The sequence below is a fragment of the Primulina tabacum genome, chromosome 5 (assembly GCF_025594145.1).
Source record: "Primulina tabacum isolate GXHZ01 chromosome 5, ASM2559414v2, whole genome shotgun sequence".
Lineage (NCBI taxonomy): Eukaryota > Viridiplantae > Streptophyta > Magnoliopsida > Lamiales > Gesneriaceae > Primulina > Primulina tabacum.
In genome coordinates this window covers 20,258,635-20,266,806 of record NC_134554.1, presented here as the reverse complement: position 1 = coordinate 20,266,806, position 8,172 = coordinate 20,258,635, and the positions used below count along the sequence as shown (strand labels likewise).

General features: G+C 31.6%; 1 pseudogene; it reads left to right on the top strand.

Annotated features, from left to right (window-relative positions):
• The first annotated feature begins 1,569 nt into the window (after positions 1-1,569).
• LOC142544919 (cyclin-D3-2-like) lies at positions 1,570-3,285 on the top strand (annotated as a pseudogene).
• Positions 3,286-8,172: the final 4,887 nt, after the last annotated feature.

The following is an 8,172-nucleotide window of genomic DNA, read 5'->3' as shown; positions in this document are numbered from 1 at the left end:
ATTGTAGTGCATGTACACTGTTCTGGATTAGACATCTACCCGTGCCCTGCTTTCTGATAGTATGCATGACGACTGATACTGTCACTGCTCTTGTAATGAGTACTGATTTGTCAAATTAATGATTACAAGTTATAGTGACCCATGCTTATGGGCCCCGCTCTCATCTTTTCATGGTCAGTCAGAGTAGGAAGGAACCGACCTGGACGGCTCCTATTGGTGACCGGGTAAGGTGAGCCCAAGTCGGATGATCTAGAAACGTGGAGGGGAACAGACCCCTCGATTACCGGTGGACAGGATCCACGATCACTTAACTAATCTTCTTGGGTAACCCTACTTTGTCTCGTCAAGGAAGACTCCAAAGTGCTGCAAGTGCCAGGGATGTCAAGGGCTTCTTTGCCTGAGCAGATATCTTTTCCACCCAGGCATTATCATTCAACCATGTCTAGCCTGACCAAGAATATGAGCCCAAGCTTGTATGAGTCCATAGTGATCTGATATGCTTATCAGGTTGCAACATGCCTGAGGTTTTTTAAACATGTTGCTATTTCTCTACCCAGACCGACTTCCACCCAGTCTCCTTTTGGCTTCTCGAGACCAATTCTGGATTGGTCCTCTTTTGATACTTTTTATCCGAGTCCAAAGATGATCCAAACCTTTTCCAGGGCATCACCAAATATTATGTCCCCTTTTGGTTTCATTAGCATCGATAAGGAGATATCTATACAAGACTCACACAAGATGAATTAAAATAGTCGGCTCTCACCCAAGATTTTGTTCAAGTAGTTATCAATTCTCATTAATCTGAAGGAAAATTTAATTAATTGTCATTCATGATATAAGACACTGTTGTAGCTTTATTCCAATAATTTTAAGGAGTTGAACAAAAAAAAAAAAAAAAAACAAAAAGAAAGAATTGATTTCTAGTGCTTAATTTAATATAATATAATGAAATAAGATCCCTAGAAAAAGAAGATGGTGACAGCACAATTAAGGGTGTTTAATATATTATAATGGAACCGAAATTATCAAAATCGAACAAATTAATTTTTTTTCGATGAACTAAACCTATCGATTTTAGTTATCAGAACAGATTAAATCAAACCGATAAAAAAAATTGATCATTTTGGTTACCTTATTTTGGTCATCGATTCGGAATAATCGATTTTTTTAAAAAAACTGAATCTTTTTTTTAAAAAAAATTGTCAATACTCGTCTAATTATGTTGAATTACAACAACTGGTAATTCCTAAATAAAGTAAAATGAAAAAAAGTTTGAGAATAATTATAATCGTGTAAGACTTTTAATAAGATTAAACTTTTGTTTAAAACTCAATATAAATAAAATAAAAATTATAAAAAAGTCAGTCTCAATAATAATTATATATATAATATCGGATTTTTCTTGTTCAAAATCTACATCGAACTGACGAAACTGATTTGACCAAAACAAACCGGTCGACCGATTGAACAGAACAAAAATTCTGATTTTGTTAGTTTTGGTCGATTCTCTCGATTAAACCGAGTTTTACTTACCCCTCCGCATAATCCCACAAAGCAAAATATAAGCTAAGCTACTGCTTGCTCCTCAGTCTCCACCTTGCTCCACTTCTCTGATTGGGATGGCTCAAAGCACATCTCAAGGCCACTCTTTTTTTATCGCTCTTTGTCCCTTTATTGGTCTATAATGAATGCACGCCTTGAAACTCTTCTTCTCGGAAGATGATGTCTTTTCATCAACTAAACCCATTCTCAGCCCTCGATTCTTTGCATTGCGAGGAAGAGCATTGGGATAGTAATGATTATGAAGAAATTATAATAGAAACAAACTATTTTGAAGAAGGGGTCGGGGACACTGACCATAAGTTAAATCCTGAATCTTTTGTGGGTTTTTTGGAGCACAACTTGTTGAGCGAAAATGAAGACTTGAACTGTTTATTGGCAAAAGAGAAGGTGAATCAAGTGTGCAGTGGATTTGAGCCGAGCCCATCTAGGGCTGAGGCAGTGGAGTGGATTCTTAAGGTTGCTGGGTATTACTCCTTCTCTGCTCTCACTGCGGTTCTTGCAGTTAACTATTTGGATAGGTTTCTCTACAGTTTTCAGTCTCACACAGAGAAGCCATGGATGAATCAACTTGTTGCTGTGGCTTGTCTTTCTTTGGCTGCCAAAGTTGAGGAGACTCAAGTGCCTCTAATTTTAGACCTCCAAGTATGTTGAATGTGAACAAATTTTTTCCTCCGGATGCTGATTTTTGTAAGTTCTTATGAGGTATGGTTGGATTTCATTTTTTTTTTAAAATATATATATTTTTTTAGGTGGAGGAGGCCAAGTATGTGTTTGACTCAAAAACTATTCAAAGAATGGAGCTTTTGGTTCTTTCCACACTTGAATGGAAGATGAATCCAGTCACCCCACATTCATTTCTTGATTACATTTCGAGGAGCCTTGGATCAAAGAGCTCTCTCTCTAAAGATTTCCTGAGGAGATCCGAAAGCCTGCTTCTTTCCATTATTTCTGGTAGGAAATTGGATTTTTCTTGGAACCTATGTTTCAATAATGCTTCTTTAAATGAATTTGATCAACATGTTTTTTTTTTATTTTCTAACTTTAAATGTATAAAATCACTCGCAGATTGTAGATTCGTGTGCCACCTACCTTCTGCATTGGCCACTGCCACAATGCTGTATGTTATAAATAGCGTTGAGCCCACCATTGGAGTGCAATATCAATGATCAACTAATAAACATATTTGGAACAAACAAAGTATAAATCCTTACCATTTGCTCTCTTAACCATTGTTCAAATCTCCGTTTCCCCCACAGATTTAACTTAAAAAGATATATAAAAAAAACTATGAAATTACAGGAAAAAGTTGAACAGTCCTGCAGGTTCATACAAGATGTGGCCACAAGTGCGCACTTCTACTCAAACAACAAAATTAAGTTCGGATAATCGCCTTGCAGTCCCAATGGGGTGTTGGATGTCTCGATCGGCTTGGAAAGCTCAAACGATTCCTGCCCGGTAAGGAGTACTGCATCTGTCTCCTCCTCACCAGAGCCTGTGTCGAAGAAAACCAAGTCCCAGAGTCAAAATCACGCAATTTTCTGATATTATCATCCCTCCTAGTTCCCTTATTTCCATATTTATTATTATTTCGAATTTGTCATAGACTAGATATCAACATTTCATATGTATGTTCCAATAATATGTGTATGATCATATTGTTAAATGCCTTGCCATCTTGGATTCTTTTTCCTTTTGATTAAATTTTCATGGGTAAAACACATCAAATTGGCTATAAAAATGAACCGCGGTCACGCATCAGTCATTTATGTTAGTATTTTTGTTTGTTTGAATGGTGGGGCATGGAGATCTGGCTGGGGCTGTTCAGAGAGGCACAGATGATTAGCATTTTATGCAGACGAAGCCAAGAACTTGAGAACACAAGTAGTAATATTTTAATATTTCATTTATAATCTTTTGTCCCAAACTTTTTGTTTTTACATTCAGATTTTCATAGTGGTGAGCTTTCCAGCAGAGGAAGGGAAAAGGACTGGTGTGGGGGAAATATCAATCAATAGAGTAAAGTGTAGAATTTGTTTGCATGTGAGGGGATGAACAATTTTTCGGCCATTTGTCATAATAACAACATGTCTATGTGAGATTGGTCAACCCTAATAATATTTAAAATAAAAAGTAATAATCTTTAGCATAAAAAGTAATATTTTTTCATGGATGACTCAAATAAGATATCCGTCTCATAAAATATGACCCGTGAGATCGTCTCACACAAGTCATAATTTTAGGCAATGAAATTAAATCTATTGAAACAATGGATTATATGGAGTATAATATGTATAGTTTTAGTAGGGAAAAATTTATGTCAAAATTTGTGTGAGACGATCTCACGAGTCGTATTTTGTGAGAAGAATCTCTTATTTGGGTCATCCATGAAAAAACATTATTTTTTATGCTAAAAATATTACTTTTTATTGTGAATATCGGTAGATCCGTCTCACAGATAAATATTCGTGAGATCATATGACAAAGGACCTGCTCAAAATTTAATACGTTGATTGGATTGACCTTGTTGGAGGTGCTAGCTAGGGCTGTAAACGAATCGAATCGAATCAAATTTTATGAAATTTTCAGTATTCGAGTTCGAGCTCGAATTCGAATAAACATATTCAAAGCTCGATTCGAAACTCGAACTTTTATTATTTTCGATTCGAACTCGATTCGAACTGAGGCTCGAATTCGAATTCGATTCGAACTCGAATAATATATTATATATTATAATATTATATATAATATTATATATATACGTAATAATATTTTATTTATTTTTTAAATATAATGCTAAAGTTCGCGAATAGTTCGCGAACAATATAATTTTAGCTCGAATTCGATTCGAAAAATATTAGAACATGTTCGAGTTCGGCTCGAATTCGATAATTTCGAATTCGAACCAAATATTATTCGAACTGGCTCGAAAAATTCGTGAACGTGTTCGGTTCGTTTAGACCCCTAGCGCTAGCATAGGTGATGTGAGACCTTTGTTTTTTGAATTTTGAGGCAATTGAACGTGACTGGAGTTGAATTCTACCTCACCTAGGGGTACTTTCGAAGGAGATTTGGTCAGATTTTGACTTGGGATTTGTACATTATGAGATTTTGCTTTTGAACTGGTCAAATTCGAGGGATATTGTTTAATTAAACATCATATTTATAATTCCCAAAAAGCATATGAAAATAATTATGAAATGACATGGTCACATTTGGATAAATTAGTTTAGTGTACTTTAATTAAGTAGTTTAATTGTCACATAATAATATATAAAATGGTTTCAAAATTTTACATTTACAGAGGTTGCATAAGCAATTTATCTGTACAAATAATCAAAATATATTCGATTATTCATATGTAGAGATTTTTTTAGCTGGATTAACTTTTTTAAAAAAAAAGTGTTAAAAATTAGTGAATTCAGTTCAATTTATGCATTTATTTATTTTTTAATTTGGAAAAATTTGAAGTCGAAACGAATTATTTCAATTAATTCCATTTTTTGTTATTATTTCATGAGTTTTTTTTATTGAATTTATAATGAGATTTTGATAAATGAAATTTTTATATTGAATTTTTTATAGATAAGAATTTTTGTATTTGTAGCCTGATTCGAAAATATATGCAACATTCCAAAAAATTTATTATAAAAAAAATTTAAGTTATTGCATTAATGGGTGACAATAAATTATTTTTTAGTTAAATATTAAATAATTATAACACAAAGTTTGTAAAATTCACTTTATGGGTTTAATAATAATCTTCTTCTATCCTTATCTATCTCAAACGCACTGATGGATCGTTATAATAATTAATTCATATTACATATAATTTAATTAATATTTAAAATATGTTAAACATAATAATGTATATAAAAGAAAAGGAATATTCTAAGAATATACTTTTCAGTGTAAGATTTGAAGTAAATGAGTTGATATGGACGTTGTATTTGATGTATAAATTACATTATTTTAGTGCAGAATGTTCACCGAAAAAGCTTGCATGTTCAATAGAAATAAAAAATTTACTAGTACTTTAAAGGCATAGAATTGTGAGTAAATCATCAAAAAATCTCCAACAACATAATTGTATTTGTATTTGATATTTTCAGACAAAGAAATATTATGCAGCCCTTGATTCACATATTACACAAAAAATGTTTATACACTCACTGAGCCCCCGATTATTTTCTCAGATGAAATTTGGCACAAAAGATTAAAAAATCTCGTACTGATATATTAACACGTATTTTTTTAAATAAAAATGGATACAAAATATTGAAATATGATACTAATATATTATATTCGAGTACAAAATATTTTAAATATGATACTAATATATGATTTCTAAGTAACCAAACATGTATAACAAGTATTGATATTAATTATGCATGTATTTTCGGATAAAAATCGGTACAAAACGTTAAACATATGATAATAATATAGATATCAATATCAACTCTTTCAGATTTGGTACTAATTTGTGATATTCGAATACACAAACAAGTATAAAAAATGTTGATATAATATTTCCAATTTTATACTCAAAATTTTATCTTTTGTACTAAATCTGAAACAATTAGTACACTATATCATAAATTTTTTTTCAGATTTTCAATTTTTTGTACCGGATTTCGTAAGAAAATTACATGTAGGTCTAGATAGTGTAAAAATATTTTTTGTGTGAATCAGGGACGACATAAATATTTTAGATCCGATAGAGACTAAACACAAATACAACTCTATGTCAGTTGAAGATTTAAAAACAAGTCTCCTTAAAATTAATTTTATTTTTTAAAAAAGGCATAGAATAAGGATGGTTTAGTTATATAAATAGATGCGCGAAATGAGAAAACAGGAAAGGAATTAAGGGAATGTTGAAATTGGGGGACAGTATCTTTTGATTTCGGGCAGTTACGTCTTTTGTTTGCTAATTGCTTTTGGTGGTTAGAATAATAGAGACTTTATTGTGTTTCAACCCATAAAATAAATAGAGCAGGTATCTTACGAGAAGATCTCACGAATTTTTATTTGTGAGAAGATTCTATCGATTTTCACAATAAAAAGTAATATTCTTAACATAAAAAGTAATACTTTTTCATAGATGACCCAAATAAGAGATCCGTCTCACAGAATACGACCTGTGAGACCGTCTCACACAAGTTTTTGTCAAATAAATAAGATCCCATAAAATAAATAAGATAAGACATTGTTGTGATATATATATATATATATATATATATAGGATAAATAAATACTGAAATATAATGGGAAAAGAAGTTGGTTCCAGATAATATAATTGGACTTTGCCCGCCCAACCCTTTTGGTCTTTTTCTTTTGACCTACGGATTGCTTATGATTTAAAGCTTTTTTCCCCTTTTTCTTTATCTTTTTTTTTTTAATGCTTATGAGGACTTAAATTTGAGTAAAATCAAAAGAAAAGAAAAGGTGGTATTATTTCGATCAAATCCTGCATAATGTTTCATTTGCATTATTCGATCAAACAATTTGTCTGTCTTTGAAATGGAATTAGATCGGACATATGTATTGAGTCATTTGATGAAATTTTGGATTTTAAATTTATAACTTGAAAATATTTTATTTATGTAGATGAATATAATTCGAGAGATTTCAAGTATATCCAGCATTTGTGTAATTTGAACTACATACTTCAAATCACACACAAGTGAAATATATCTCTTAAATTCCCATAATAAATATTAATTAATATATTTTTTGAATTTGTTTGAAATTAATTTATTTGAATCCAATATACAGAGAGTACGTAAAAACATAAAATCACCACCAATATGCAAAGATATATTTATAATCAAAGTATGAAGTATAGATCATGTAATGATATAATAGTTAGAGTAGATATCCAGCGAGCCAACTTGTAACTTGGACTTTATTGAGTCTCATGTAAAATTGATCTTTATTTTAATAATATTTTAAGATTTTATCAAGTTATGACATTTACTTTATCTGTTTACCCATACAAGCTGCATAAATAAAGTCCTTTAATATGTAAAAGGTACTATGAGATCTTTCTCGTAATGTAAAATCATGAAACTCATTAGGAAGCGTATCATATATTCTGAACAGGTTCCTAATCGATTCAGCCGCCTAAAATAAGGATTAAGGTCGTTTGAGCTCAAGATTAGCATCTATGATATAAACATCATGTTTCATTTGTAATGATATGTAGATATCTATTCATATAGATGAGTGATCATATGATGTGCACTGAACAAGCCTCCATCGGACGGTCCAATTTGTTCTCACCGTTCCTTATTAAAATTGATCCCCTGCCCGTAAGTTCATGTTTTCTTCTTAAAACGGATCCCCTACATATCCTCTATGTCACAATCAATTCACATCCTTCAAAATATTTTTCTTTTCATTTTATTATAAAATATCGTGTCCTTCAAAAACCGTAAAAATAACATTGCGGGAAAATCATACAACTTTAGCATTTATCATAAAAATATCATGAATTCACCATAATCCTTTTGAAAACCATTTATCGTGTATTATGATTTCTCGGGACACTGTCAGACCTTTCGCACTAATCGGAACGTAAAATGACTACTTTACCCCTGGACCTCGAAC